Below are 13,870 nucleotides of genomic sequence, written 5' to 3' on the forward strand. Positions count from 1 at the left end.
TCAAATACATAGTAGCAGCAATCTTAATGCTTGGTATGCTTGAAGAATAATCATTCATCATTTTTTTTATTCTAAGCATATATGTATAATGTAAATCAAATCTCTTCGATATTTCCTATATCTTCGTCCACTTAAAAGGTGCAACATTTCAAACACATAATAGCAACAATCTTAATGTTTGATATGCTTAAAGAATTATCGTTAATAATTAGAAAAGAATAATCGTTTAATAATATTTCCTATATCTTCGTCAATTTAAAAGGTGCAACATTTCAAACATATAATAGCAACAATCTTTGTCTTTTTTTTCATTGTAAGCATATATGTGCAATGCAAATCGAAGCGGAAATTCAAATTTCTGCGATATTTCCTATATATTCGTCAACTTAAAAAGTGCAAGAGTTCAGACACATAATAACAGCAATCTTAGCACGTGGCACGGTTAAAAAAAAATTATTTTAGCAAGTAGATCGCGGGGAAGACTTTCTTATGCGCCGCGCGACGATCTCGATTCCGGCAAGGTTTGTCGGACTCTAATAACTTCCGTTCAAGGCCCGCTATCGATAATCCCATTGTCGAGCGGGTATCGAGAAAACTCCACCGCTCAATGGAGTACCGCAGAACCTCAGAAGACTGCTAATGCACTGTCAACAATGGATCTCACAGCAGGAAATCTTTTCCTGCTGCAATGAATTCAAGCTCCGCTGACTTCGATTACTCCGCTCGCAAACGCCATGACGCTTCCATGGATCGTAACCCCCCTTTTTTTCTCCATAGAAAATCCACTCACATTTCCATTGGTTTCCAAAGGCTCCGTCGATCTTTGAACTTTCCCATTTGATTTTTGCGTAATGACGCTTTAAACATAGGAAAAATGAAGAGCCACTAAAATAGACGAATAGTTTTGCCTACTATAAAGTTCAAGAATTTGAATTTTGGTTAGGTTTTCAAGTGAAACCCTCCGCGATAGCGTTATTTGTATATCCCAAAAGAAATGGTTGCCATGAACAGGCTTGTTTATTTTAATTTCCTCTGTCCATTGATGATTGCAAATCAAGATACGTTCCTTTCGATTCGTACGATGGAACGAACGTCCTCGGAAAGAGCTTAGAAATCATATTTTTGCCGAGGTATTCGAACAAAATTTCAAGATACATCACGTGTACACGATTAATACAGGAAACGAACGATTGCGATTCGAAGGCACGTGTACGAACCACTCAGCAACCAAACCGATCGACCCCACTTCCCAAGCAGTAAACTTCTCAAGTTTCGCACGAATGCATATAATTAACGCTTAACTTTAAATGAAACTAAACGATTAACTTCCACGCGGAGTTTGCACCTCGAGTGGCTCGTATCGAACGTACAGAGCTCGCCGAAAATTGCAGACGTGGCTGATTTGCCACGCGCCAGTAATTTCCATTAAAATAAAAATTCCTCTAATATTACTGCCATAATCGTACAATTTATACAACCTATTAACCAGTTAAGTAAGATCGACGTGTATGCTCGTCGGACCAAATCTCTACTGCGGTGCGTTTGACGCGTATACTCGTCGTGTAAAATAAAAAATTACCATTCACTATAAAAACTCGAAATCTCAATAAAATGTAATAAGAATATTATTTGCTGGTATGTTCCCTTTATATACATAACTTGAAATTTTGTAAACAATTTTCTTATTTTTCTTGTTTATTCTTGCTATCTTCAATATTTCTTGTTTATGTATTTTATTATTTTCTGACAATCTTCAAGCTTTTAGTAAGAATAACGTATTCAAAAACGAATTGTTAGTTTTTTTGACGAATGAAAATGTAATCCATCCTCGTTTTTCGCAAAATGTATAATAGTACCATTTGCCCTGCGTTCGACGTGTATACACGTCGTTGCTTGTTTTTAATTCCGCACCCTGTGGTGATCTTTTGAACGTAAATTCCACAGTTAACTGGTTAACACCAGTAGCAAATAATATTGCCACCAGTTAGAAAGAAAATTAGTTGCTCCAAAGTATAAACAAACCCTGAAAATGCTTCTCGAGCGATGAACGAGCAAGATTGCAAACAGAAACAGACGAGGACGGACGTTAGCGACAAATCAGCCATTTGAGCATTTTGAAAAAGTGGTGGGGCCTCGCGGAGCGGGAACAAACGATGCTGGACGCGAACGACGGAGAAAGAGGGAAAGCGCAGGGGTGGAAAGTGCGCGGAGTCCTGTACGAGACAGCCAGTACGCGTCGTGGCTTCGCCACGTGCTTCTCGTGTGTCTTCGAAGAGTTCGCGACTCGCGATCCACGGTGATGTTTCCGTTTCCGTCAGTGCATGGGTCCTGGTGACTCGACGACATCGATCGACCAATTTTTCACGCGTTCTCGCGATGCGCCCGATCCGAACGGTTTCGATCAACCCGCGAGCGCCGATCGCGTTCACCTTCTCGTGACCATGTGACGAACGAAGCATCGCCGATGTCCACACCATGAAGCCTCGACGATTTCTCACCCCAAGCGTAATCGGTGAGCCTGTGAACCATTATTCTACCGCACTTCACGTTTACTCCTCGTCGTTCGCGATCGTCGATCGACTACGATTTAAGTCGACTTTCCTCGTGTCCATGGAAGATATCCTTCCATTTGGATATCAATCGGTGCCAGTAAACAAATAGACGTACTTAACTGGTGTAAACAGTAAATTGCCAGTGAACAAAACAGATAAATTAAAAGAGAAACGTGCACGAATAGATCAGTGTTTCTTGTTGGAGAACAATTTTTAAGTTCGAACATTCTTTTGGGAATACCAAAGTAAATTTGAGTTTTTAATTATGATAAATGATAACGTTGATGTATTAGACGAAGAAAATGGAATTTCAATTTTTATGTCGTGATAATAGGTGAAATGTTTTTTAATGTTTAAATAATAAAGCAGACAGTGTTTCGTTGTTCTCTACGTCGCTTTCAGAATTTTTCGTGCGAACATTTGGCGATCGTTCGCGAAGCGTGAACGTTCCGTGGAACAGTTTGGGAAACTGTGGTAGAGATAATTAGCGTATGATTTCGGAATTACGTAATCCAGGTTAACAGTTGATAGTGCGGTTATTGAGAATGGAGATTTCGGGGATTTATAATCTACTGCGTGAGTGGTATTGTTATGCGGGAGTTTTAGGCACGACGAGCTTGTCCACTTTTACATCGGAATTGAAAATTGTTTTGCTTTATTTTCATCGTGATACGTGGTACCAGTGGAATTCCTTCTTTTTTCGTTCAAGTATTATTCGATGCGTACGTGTTGGTAGTTTCGATCGTTGATGAAAAATGGTGAAAAAAGTTAGCGAGGAAGTTGAAGAGGAAGAGGGAATATGAGGATTTTAAATGATAATTATTTAACGACGTTTCTCGTGGATAATATATTGAGTCATAATTTCTTTAAATAAAAATGAAGAATTAGGTGGTCGTTAAAATCGAGGAGTTGCGTTAAAATTCGAGTGGTATATGTACACGAACGACATTAAACAGAAGTCTTTATTCCCTCGATATTCAAAGGGTAATAATACCCTGGGTCCCAGCATTGATATCATTTAGGTATTTATAATTTCACTGGTAATCAGATTTCCATCAAATTATTCGCTTCGTACAATACGCGAATATTTGCAAAATCGAGTGTTTGCGAAACTGAACCGATACGGAAAAGGGAGATACAGCCGAGTAATAAATACCGTTTACATACGAAGCGAATTTATTTTACTGCCTTTTTTCCCTCGAAATTCTCACTAAATCCCTCTCTCGCGATACAATACCTTTAATTGCTCGTCATTCTGCTAAATCACACCATATTAAGCTGTTAATACACGACGCAAAATACTAATTGACCATTAACTTATTAAAATTCAATGCGAATCGTGTGTATCGTGATAAAAATTTGAAAAATCCACCAAAAATGGAGTCGATCGACTCTGATTCCTCAAATAAATTAATATATCGCGATCCCTATAAAATAAATGAAAATATCGTAACATGATATAATATTTGTATCAAATTCCATCTGCTCGAAACGAATCATTAATATAATTTCCACCCCGTGTGCTTCGCTTCGAACAGTCTCGTAGCCCACACCAACAACACCCCATCGATGCCACACAACTACGCGAACACAGCAATCAAAGGGGTTAATAAATTCCACTGGACATAATTAACGACGTTACTTGTACGAAGTAGATATCGGCGGGGTAATCGGTTTAAAACGGCGGCGAGATACCAGTAGGAGGGTGAGGAATCCAGCAAACGAGTGGTCGAGGTAAAAAGCGCGCGTTAGCTCCCTTTTAAATGGCGCGGATTTAACGTGCCGCGGGGTGAAGACATTTCGTTGCGCAAAAAACGGTGCTCTTACTTAGGAGAAGCACGATCCTCCGATGAGACTTATCGTTCCTCGATCTAGCGACCGTAATTCATTGGCGCGCTGTAAATTCACCCTCTCTATCTGCTTCACGTTAGCGTAAAGGGGTTGCAAAAAAATGGAAACGAGCAGAGAGGCTTACAAGCTTCTCATTATCTTATTTTACTGTACAAATCGATTTTAATCGTCGTTTTTCAATTAAATAACTAGATTTCGTTAATTTGTTTTCCAATTGCGTTACTGGATTATAAACGGGAGCTTTATCATTTATTTTTATTCGTGAATTACGTTTTCCCAATTTTGGGATCATTTTTCATTTTTATGCACAGATTAGTAGGAATATAACTAGCTAGCCATGCGTGAATTTTCGCAGCCGGTTTTCTTAACACGATGCCAGTGAGTTTTCGATGGTAGTTACAATATTAATCGAAGAGCATGTTTGTTGTATCGAGTACGAATTGATTTGTCGAGCATCTTGCAGCACGCATTCGCATGGAAAAAAACTTGGAAAAGTACTCGGAGGCTAAAGCACCGGAAACACGTTCAGACAAGTTGTCGGTTTCCGCTCCAGAAATTTCTAAACTTCTTTCATCCACTTATATATTGTGGGTTTCTTTACTTTGGCTTTTTTTTCGGTTCGTTTTGCTTGGTTCTTGTTTCGTCGATGTTTTCTTCTTTGACAACACTTTCTCGATAATAGGCTCATCGAAGTCATTAATTGAATTCTGGTCATCGAGTACTCGAATCAGAGATCTGTTCCACTTGTTCCCCCGTTTACAACTGAATTATCGATATATTCTGATCGAAATAATAATTAGATATATCAATTGTCTTTTATGAAAAGTTGTATGAGTCTTAACATTGCCATTTGAAGACAATATCTGATGACTAATGATCTCGTTGAGTATGTTAACTCTTTCAAGTCGAACTAGACTCGACAGTCTATTTTATTTCATTCACTTCGCTTATAAAAATATAAAAATTCAATAAAACTATTAACACCATCAGAAGATGGCATACGCAGGGTGAATTAGAAAGGGTCAACCATTTTGGTGCTCACAGTAACCGACTGGTTCCTATTTACCCGACCAATACATCCCCAAAATAAATTTAACATCCTCGAGTTCAAAATTTAACGCTCGCAACTTTGCAGCTCGATTTCCATCCCCTCATCGGATGGTGGAACGAGGGAGGCACGAATGTCGAAGAAATAATTTCTCAGCAGGGCGGGGGTCGCCTTTCAAGAAATTCGTTTAACGACCGTCTCGTAGGACGTCGCGAAAACTCGCGTGCACTTGATGCTCGTAAATTGTTACTTATTCACGGAATCGTGTATTCATTGTGCATGCGCGGCGGAAATATAGTATTTGAGGGGTGAAAACGCTGGCGAAACGTTCGATGGAGAACGGTAATCCGCGTGTACCTTGAATAGGAGCTTGTAAAACGACGTGGCTTAACGCAGAACGATTTTTACCAGACAAACGAGTCGCGATGCCATTCTCACGTGTAACGTAACACGACAATTACGTTAATGAGCGTTTATTTGTCGCGTGGCGTTTGCGTGACTGCGAAATTCAGGACGCAGGAAGTTGCCCCGCTACCATTCGAGCCAGCAACACCACGAGGAACGGAAAAGAGTTACTTGGAACGAAAAGTATGCTTTACTTTCACTTGTTTTTGAAACTATTTGTTTCTTTTATATCTGTCGCCATTTAACGTTGTGTGTATTCGAATTTTAGATCCTTCTATGGTTTTCTCTTTTTGCTATTTCTCAGAAGAAATGCTTAAAAGGTAGAGTTAATGGAAGAGTTTCTCGTGAGAGGGATTAAAGCATCTGAATAGAATATTGCGACTCGTTTTCTGTATGAATACTCCATTCGTGGTATTTTTCCTGAAACCTCTCCTTTAAACAAATTCTACGTCTTCATTCACATAAATATAATTTTTTATATTCCATGCAAGTGTCGTACGACAGGAATAAATTGAGCCTATAAAGTTCTTTTTTTTTCAAAGAATTCGTATGGAATTTTGTATTCATAGTATACGTTAATACTAAGAGGCTTCGTGTTAGTTTGTATGCATATTAAAATTGTGGTTATTCAAATGAATCGAACGGAAAGTTTGCCATAGAGAAAATAATGGAAAACAACGTGATTCAAATGTGCTATCTATAATGGACCGTCCATAATACATATGTCCAGTACATTCGAATTACGATGGAACGGAGAAAATAAATTAATCGCTTTGAAAATTGTCGGTTATATTAGTCACATGGTTGTTAGTATTCAAATACAACGTTATTAGTATAAATCTTCCATTGTATTCGCGACTGTACATAGAACTGTACATCGTAACATCCGTTATGATTTCTCGAAATTTTCCAATAATTCCATGAGAAAGTATTTCCAATAATAGTTAATCGGTACCCAATTTCCAACAAATCGCAGCGATAAAAATCTCCAAACGTATTTCTGAACGAGACATTAACCCTTGACAACCGACAGTTCTTTCTGCAATATTTACCCTTAAGACTACGGAAAGTTAGGTGAAACTACAATAACTTAAATACCACATAATCTTCTTATTCGATACTGAAAAACAGGATGTTGAAACTTATCAAACTAACATCGCTTAACTCCAGCCGCATCAGTATAAATATTCCAAAAAACTCATCGAGACCAATATCGAAACCGTAGCTCTAGTACCCTTCATCCTCGATAGGGGTTGCGCGTCGATCCTCCAGTTAGCACTTCCGCTGAACTTTGATTGTTAACACTTGAAGTGTATATTTCGCAGAATCGAAACGAGGGAGAAGTCTCTCCTCGACTAATTGAGAAGTTTTCTTGAGATACACCATAACGATAGTTATTGAACTCTCTCCTTCGGTTTGGTTCGGTTAACGCAACAAAATGTGGGGTGCGAGGAAGAAAGAAACGCATTCTGGCGGAAACCGCGCGTAAAACTAAGAGAAAAAGGAACGACGAACGAAATCCTGGCAACCAGTGGCCTCTCTTGCAAAGGGAAACTTTGCTGCGAAACGGTATTCCGGTTCCACGGTCACAGCGTATCGCGGGAGCACGAAAACCGCGATAAAGTCGCGGCGCCCTCGAGGAGCGGCAAGAAAACCGGTGCCATTATTTACGGGGACATTTTCGCGGCTGGCTACCTTGTCAACGCCCGGCAGTTTTCGTTTCCTGGCTCCAGGAACCGAATATCAGCCTCCTTGTCTCCACGTTTGTGCAGACGTAATTTCTCGATGACCTGGCGTTTCGCTAAACGTTAGCCAGCTTTCGACTTGGCGCTCGGAAACAGGACGAGTGTGAAGTGAAATTTTTGCAACAATTTATAATATGTATTCATATGAAATTATAAATTTAACCCTTTGCACTCTTTTGTGGAGTGTGACTCGATAACAGTAAATAAAAAAAAAAGAAATTTAAGCTCCATAAATACAAATTATAACAAATTTTCAGAGTTAGCAGTTGAAAAACTGTTCTTTAAAATAAATTTCAGATAAACTGCTTAAAACAGTAATGTGTGATATTACTTACGTGTAACATCAATTAAATAATGTTTGTAGTCGTATTCTGTTTCTGTAAAGGTAATTCATATACGAAACACTTGTTTCGCAAAATGCTATCTCTGTGTAGATGCATTATCAACCTGTCATCGATTAATTAACAACAATGTATCAAACAGATATCGATTGACGTTATGATTGCCAACCTGTGCATTAATTTCGTGGTCCCTGCTGACCAGTAAGCGCCATATTGGTTGCAACTTGAGGAAGCAGTTATCGTCGCGAAGAAATCCTTCGCACTTGAATCACTTTCTTATATAGCGGATACGATGGATAAAATAGTGCGCAGAACGTCTTATGGCATGTCTTTACACGTCGAAACCTCACATCGAGTACAAAGACCGCGTTAGAACGTTTCAAAAGTCGATCGACAGTTTTCTTCGCACTCGAAAAGGCGATTTTTGCACCGAGGTATTCGTTTGCCATATAATTACTATTCAAAGGTGGTGCAAATTATTATGTAGATGCTGGTTAGAGTTCATAAACTGCATTTGAATCACGATGGCAACGCACGTTTCCAATTTGGAGCCTAATTTCTAGCATTGAAGCATGAAATCGTGTTTATCTCTGTAGTTGATCGCAGAATTATTCGTGAATCCTCTTTCATCGCGGTTCGCGATAGAATTCATTGTTTCTTGATATATATAATTCGTTTTCGTGTTCACGCAACGTTCGAGCAGAGTTGAAAGTAGCAGTTGACAGAATTCGAAACAGGAAATTTTCGGGTATGAAGATACGGGACGAAGACGTATCGAATAAACACCGACAGTTTGATACCAATATTGGCCGCGATACCGGTTTAACAGGAACGATAAATCTAATCCCGTGGAAGCCTCGATATCGTAAATGTACAGGGTGACTCGATAAATATTTGGTAGCTTGGTGCTCCCACGAGAGAGTGGGCTCGTTCATTGCACGGAAGCCACGCGACGAAAAGGGGTGCGTCCGGTGCAAATGTTCCATAGCGAACAAATGTTACTTGTAATTCTTTTCTAGAAGGAATTGTTTTCAGATCATTCAATCTCTGCTCTCTTTGAAAATATATCTTTCACCTGATACCTTCTTTACGAAGATTAATTTTTAACTGTTGGAGATACCTCAAACATTTTAACTAGGTAATGATCCAAAATAGAAAATAATTTTGTTATTTGATAAAAAAATGTAAAACGTGAAGAATGTTGGCACGCTTTATTCGTCTGTGAAATCATTTTTATATAGAATGATTAATAATTTTTAATTGCTCCATTTTTCTCAATGCCTGGTAGTATGTTCATTGGAATGAATTTAATTTTAGCTACGTAATTATAGCTGAATCCAAATATTTTATTGATGGATCGGAAAACTTTGTCAAGGTTTCCTGCGGTTTCCTTCAATTTCACAGGCACTCCTCGTAATTTTATTAACCACTCAGAATTATAATTTAATTAATTAAAAAAGGAGGGTGCGCAGCAGACAGGGTGACCGGGAATAAGTGGATCCGATGGTTTCGTTAGCTACAAAATCGTAACGCTTCTATCGACTATTAACATTTTTAATAGCGTGTAAAAAAAAAGTGGACGCGTAAGGAAAATAGTGTGTGACACGAAAAACAGTTCGCGTAGATAAAATTGTCTCACGGCAATCAACGACAAGAATAAAATAAAACCAAGCCGATTTACAGCACGCGAATAAAAATTTCACGAACTGAAAAACAGTGTAAAATAGCTGAAAGTGTCCATCTCGCGCGTGCAATATATACAGAGTGTCTCGTGGTAAATATTTTCTAACATATTCCTTCTCTAAATACAAACTTCTATCAATTTTATAATATTTCAAATTTATTTATCATTTCTATTATTCTCAGTATTTCCATTTGTACTTGTTTCTCTTTTATTCAACGTTAACAAAACATGATTACCTTTACCAACACACGTTTATCCTTTCAATTCCAACACATTCAAACACTTTTTAAAACTGTTTCACTAACAATGGTTCCATTCGTATTCGATCTCTGAATCTCTCTTATGCAAATTATCCATAGAAATATATCTCCAATACATTATTCATACATATGTACACTGAACATCTTTAATACATTTTCAGTTATTATTTTCATGCTTTCGTATCTGTAGATTTACATTCGCTTAAAAATGTTCTTAGTACAATACAAACGACGATACGTTCGATGTCACTGCGTTGACCGTCTCGAAGTTAAGGAAACACTTGCTTGGCCGTGCGTTCTCGACTTCCGTTACCAACTTCAGACAACTTGGCTGACAGTATTAAGTCCGAACGTGGCAATTCGACAAACACTAGCGAACCAACTGCGTTTGCCACCGCGTTTCATCGACAGGCCTGCAAAATCCTGCTGTCAAACAAAATCGTACGTAACCGCAACTAAGAAACGATCTCGAGCACTCTTCGAACGATATTTTCAACTATCAAACGCGAACTGGATCCGTCGTTTTCCGCTCGAACGCAGTATCCCAGCCGCTCGTGGAAACGGTGTTGTTCTCTGGGAAATTTAATCGAACCTGGACGAACTTACGCGGACGAGAAGAGGAGAAGAGTCGTCGAGTGGGGTCGAGGAAGAAAGTAGAGGCAACGCTCGGATGGGAATCGAAGGAAGCGTAAAAAGCTCGATTCGAAGGAACCTCCAAGCCGTGAAATAGAGAGGATGGAAAAACGATTAGATGGTTGTTGATCGACAAATAAAGAAGGGCCACGCGAGGGTCGGTTATGTGCTCGTCTTTCTCTCGTGTAACCAGTCACGGTCGCCGTGCGATTCCCTCGATCCTCTTTCTTCTGCCCGCGGAATTCGACGCTGGATAAATCGCCGCCATTCGAGGATTATCGTACATCGATTCCCTTAGACGCTTGCCAGTGTCGCGAGTTTAAAACCGTTTTCAGAACTGCCGCCTCGCGCGTACTTGTTCGCGTCGTTTGAGATAAGGAAGACTTTCGTTGAGCCTCGTTAGAGATTAGATCTAGATTTGGAGATTGCCATTGGAGCAAGACAATTGTCAATGAAAGATCGAACAAAATTCTCTATTGGATGTTACTAGTTTTTAGTCTTTTTGTAAGACTGTTGTTCGTCTTGGCGCCTCCAATGGATTTTTGTGGCAATTATTTAAAGCGACTGTAGCGTGGATTGTGCTGTAAGGTATCATTGCAGGACTTTAATTGTTTAGCAGATACATCTGGTGCGAAATTTCTAAATGAGAGATCCAGAATCGTGTCATGTGTAAACATGTACAATTCTGTGTTTGTTATCTGACTAAGTATGAAATTTTCCGTCGAATTATCAGTTCGTTAGTCAAGTTATTAGAGTTGAAGTTAGACGAAACGACACACGATATACGTTATCATTATTATCAGTGTGTATTTTGAAGGTTTACATAATAGATAGTATTTACGTACTCAGCGAAGCTTATTATTGGTATTTAGTAAATGGCTTATCGTCTACGATAATGTTTATTTTCCCTCAAAACTTTTCCAAATTCGACTCACATTTTCGTGTCGTCAGATTAAAACGTTGCAACAGAGAGATCGATTACGAAAGGCTGGAAAATTTATTCAAACAGAATTTATCAATGCGTGCATAATTAAAAATGATTACAACTTTGGTGCTTAAAACTTGCAGATTTATGTTCTTAGAATTTCTTTTATAGGACACTGATGAATTAAGTGGTTCAATTTAGAATTAATCGGCTGAGAAATTGAATAAAATGATATGGAAGTGAAATGCTCCAAATAAATCATAGATGGATCTTACATAATAAAAGTAGTCATTATTTTTACAACAGTCGAATCACGATGTTAGTATTTGTTGGTCTGTTTCAGCGAATTAGTCTTATCCACATCAGTTATTTCGTCTACTAATAGCTTTTATATTGATATAATAACCAGATCAGCTTGGATTACATGCAAATCAAGACATTGGTGATTAACGACAGTGATTACGAAATACGCCATTCATTACATTGCTGTTCAGCTGATGTGCAATTAATGCACGCGACTGAAACTGAAAGCTTAGCAATAACTGCATAATTCATCGAATTTCAACGCATTGTTTGGGGGGAACATGTATGTTAAACGGTTACGATAATGCATTGATTTTGTAACAGGTTATGTGCTATTTACATATCGCATAGGTACATAAGTAGATATACATTAAAACTTGGGAATATGTAAAGTATAAAGATACACGATGTAGAAACGTCGTCGAGAGCAAACATCTTATTATCTGTTAAAAGTTTACAATTTTATCGTTTACATTATCGACAATTACCAACTCCTTCTAGTTCAATTTAATTAATGAAATGACCATTTAATTTTCATTTAAAGAGACACGTTTCACTTTATAATCCATGCATATATCGTTTATTAAAATTATATTATTGATTTAAATAAAATTGTAATCAACGTAGGGAATTTGAAAAACGATGAAAATTAAAAAATTCGAAGTATAACTTAAATAAGGTATAGTTAAATAATCTTCAAGCATGTGGAAATTCTAAGTACAAAAGAATTCTGCATCTTTTACACTACCATGGTGTCTCATTTCTGATTTCCACACACAGTACCCATCGATACATTACAAATTTCAAACTAAATTGTAATCGTATTCACCAGTAACCTTCTTTTAAATTTCAAAATAAATTTTTACCATATTCATCAGTAACTTTAGTGACATGACGAGTATAGCTTGTCAATGTACCCTTGGATTCTGGTTGATTCTGGTGGTGAACAAAGTCCAAGGAATCGAATGCGATACGTTTTAAATTCCAAAGAAAGATTTTATTCACGAGATACGTAGTCCAGCGTGAGGTGCTGAACTCTGAATACGAAAGCTGTTTCAGTTTTTCGAGCCTGGTATTTAAGAAATTTGTAAGGAGGAGATAGTTTCATAGGTTGAAGAGAATAATCAAGCGTCAAGGATGAGACATAAGTTAAAAATAAGATTTAAGCTGAGTAACATTTAAGATGAATAAAGTATTTAGGAAAGATAGTGATGATAACTATGGCTCATTGGATAATGAGTCAGCATCCAATGCTACGATACATCATATAAAACCAACGACGAGTTAGCTTCGTCATTGTATCGCAAACAGTTAAGACGTATTCAAATCCGTTGTTATAAAAAAATTGTCTACATTTCTAATGTGTGATGTACTTCATAATTTGCTCGCAGTAACTAATAATTAAAACACCACTAAATCGCACTAGCCATAAAAGGATACGAAAAAATGCCTGGACAAGCTAGCCTCGTCATTTTATCCCAGACTCTTAAGTCGTATTCACATCTGTTGTTAAAAAAAAAAAATGATCTACATTTCTACTGTCTGATGTTCTTCATCATTTTCTCGCAGTAACTAATAATTAAAACACCACTAAATCGCACTAGCCATAAAAGGATACGAAAAAATGCCTGGACAAGCTAGCCTCGTCATTTTATCCCAGACTCTTAAGTCGTATTCACATCTGTTGTTAAAAAAAAATGATCTACATTTCTACTGTCTGATGTTCTTCATCATTTTCTCGCAGTAACTAATAATTAAAACACCACTAATGCGCACTAACCACAGAAGGATACGAAAAAATTCCTGGACGAGCTAGCGTCGTCATTTTATCACAAACTGTCAAGACGTATTTACATCCGTTGTTACAAAAAAATTGTCTATATTTCTACTGTGTGTTATTCTTCATAATTTGCTCGCAGTAACTAATAATTAAAACACCACTAAATCGCACTAGCCATAAAAGGATACGAAAAAATGCCTGGACAAGCTAGCCTCGTCATTTTATCCCAGACTCTTAAGTCGTATTCACATCTGTTGTTAAAAAAAAATGATCTACATTTCTACTGTCTGATGTTCTTCATCATTTTCTCGCAGTAACTAATAATTAAAACACCACCAAAGCG

General features: G+C 37.9%; 2 protein-coding genes across 4 annotated transcripts in view; both read left to right on the forward strand.

Annotated features, from left to right (window-relative positions):
• The window catches only part of LOC143422555 (transmembrane protein 70 homolog, mitochondrial), a 153,780-nt gene that overhangs the window by 64,042 nt on the left and 75,868 nt on the right, over window positions 1-13,870 (forward strand). The gene's annotated exons all lie outside the window — the stretch shown is intronic.
• The window catches only part of Grd (GABA-gated ion channel), a 93,844-nt gene that overhangs the window by 35,309 nt on the left and 44,665 nt on the right, over window positions 1-13,870 (forward strand). The window contains exon 1 of one of the 3 annotated variants that reach the window (XM_076893276.1): window positions 2,361-2,512. The exons of the other annotated variants lie outside the window; for them this stretch is intronic. The gene's annotated coding sequence lies outside the window, so the exon portion shown is untranslated. Of the gene's footprint in view, window positions 1-2,360; window positions 2,513-13,870 lie in introns of those variants that run through there. 3 annotated transcript variants of the gene reach the window in all.

Source organism: Xylocopa sonorina, chromosome 3 (assembly GCF_050948175.1).
Source record: "Xylocopa sonorina isolate GNS202 chromosome 3, iyXylSono1_principal, whole genome shotgun sequence".
In the NCBI taxonomy this organism is placed as follows: Eukaryota; Metazoa; Arthropoda; class Insecta; order Hymenoptera; family Apidae; genus Xylocopa; species Xylocopa sonorina.